We start from the raw sequence: 1,854 nt of genomic DNA, 5'->3' as shown, positions 1-1,854 counted from the left end.
GATCCCTATTCTTCAGTGAGGGCAAGTTTTACAATTCAGTGAGAAAAACAAAATCATCTAAAGGCAAGTAGATGGTCCTATAGGTTTTAATGGTTACAAATGAATAAGACGCATTCCCTATAAAGAAGAATACATTCAAAATATCATTCAATTAACTGTGTGTACTGTTTTTTACAAGTTAACAATAGGCCATGAACATTTTTTCTGTAAAAATATAAATCCATGATATAATATATTTTAATAGCAAAAATTATTCAAATCATATATGATTACAAGTTTACATAGTCCTAGTCACTTCTCCTTGACAAATAGTTTGAGTTTAGATGACTTCACTAAAGAAAAAAAAGTACACGTTTCCAGCTCTGAGCAATTTATTTATTTGTCCATCAACACCTAACTTTGCTCTGCTCCCTTTATTCGTGAAATTCCAGGCTGCCTTTTGGGTGCCATGGGTCATCTGAGGGGCTCACTCTCCGAAGATAGGGCTCTAACACCAGTTCCCTACCCTTGCCCATATCTAACTGCCAGGAGCTCAGGAGGTAGTGGTGGATTACATCTGAAGGTCTTGGTCACAGGGGCAGCCTGGAGATACTGTGCAGATTAAATTACACGTATCACTTGGAATTTGTGTTATGATTTATTCATTTGTCTATGTGTCTGATATAATCCTTTCATATCCATACCTGTTCCCAGTGGGGTGAGAGAGAATCTACACTAAGGCATGTGAGCAGAGGAAGGAAGCAAGGAAGGAAGGAAGGGAGGAAGGCAGTAAGGAAAGAAGGAAGGCAGGCAGGCAGGCATGCAGGAAGGAAGGGTGTTAGGCTCCCAGTAGGTCCCAAAGGTATGTATGTGGACAGTCATCATACTTCTTGGTTAAAACTCTTCCATTGGACATTATGCAAGTGCCCAGAAAAAAGGTTGAATGTCTAGTCCTGGGAATGTGCCAGGCTGCCACCTCCCCTGGTTGTGAAAACAGCAGCATGCTCCGGCCCTGCATCACAACACCCTCCCCCCGCCCCTGCACAGAATAAAAGGGCTCCTGCCCTGGGCCTCTTCATCCACAGCCTCCTCAGCAACAGCCTTGTCCTGCCTCCTCAGTATTCCGTGAGTATCCCCTCGGCTGAGAGCGTTGGGAAGACAAGCCCAGATCTGCACAGAACCAGCAGGAAGGGGCCCAGACAGTGGGCAGCAGTGGTGAAGGGGCATTATGGTGAGGAAAGAGTCACTGAGGCACCTGTCGGGGGCTGTGAACCCCCAAAGCCACAGGTCTTCAGGATTCCTTCCATTCTTGTTCTGAGTATGTTGTCAGGGGTGCACACAGATCCATCTGGCATCCAAGGGCACGTGTCCCCTCTGCGTCCCCATTCCTGTCCCACAGAGCGTGGCTTAGAAAGCAGCTTGGTCATGGAGACAAGTGTTTGACAAAACCCACAGGGAGGGGACTTTTGCCTGAAGCTTCTGTGCTCATAATGTTTCTTTTATTTGTTGAAGGTCAAAGTCCTGCAGAGATGTCCTGCCAGCAGAGCCAGCAGCAGTGCCAGCCCCCTCCCAAGTGCCCCTCATCGCCCAAGTGCCCCCCGAAGAGCCCAGCACAGTGCTCCCCCCCAGCCCCTGCTGGATGTGCTCCTGGCTCCGGGGGTGGCTGTAGCCCCAACTCTGGGGGGCGGCTGCTTCCTGAGCCACCACAGGCACCATGGATCCCACAGATGCCGGCTCTGCAGCTCTGACACCTGTGACAGTGGCAGTGGGCGGCAGTCTGGGGGCTCTGGGTGTGGTCATGGCTCCAGGGGCTGTTGCTGATCTGGGATCCTGATGCTGAGACAAGTAATCTTAGAGGAAATAAGAATCCATGGA

At 49.0% G+C, this 1,854-nt stretch overlaps 1 pseudogene; it reads left to right on the top strand.

The window, feature by feature from the left end:
* Positions 1-1,061: 1,061 nt before the first annotated feature.
* LOC100474765 overlaps positions 1,062-1,854 on the top strand; it is an 18,730-nt pseudogene continuing 17,937 nt past the window's right edge.

Source organism: Ailuropoda melanoleuca, chromosome 2, assembly GCF_002007445.2.
Source record: "Ailuropoda melanoleuca isolate Jingjing chromosome 2, ASM200744v2, whole genome shotgun sequence".
Taxonomy (NCBI): Eukaryota; Metazoa; Chordata; class Mammalia; order Carnivora; family Ursidae; genus Ailuropoda; species Ailuropoda melanoleuca.
Note: the sequence above shows the minus strand (reverse complement) of the source record. Positions and strands in the feature narration are given on the sequence as shown.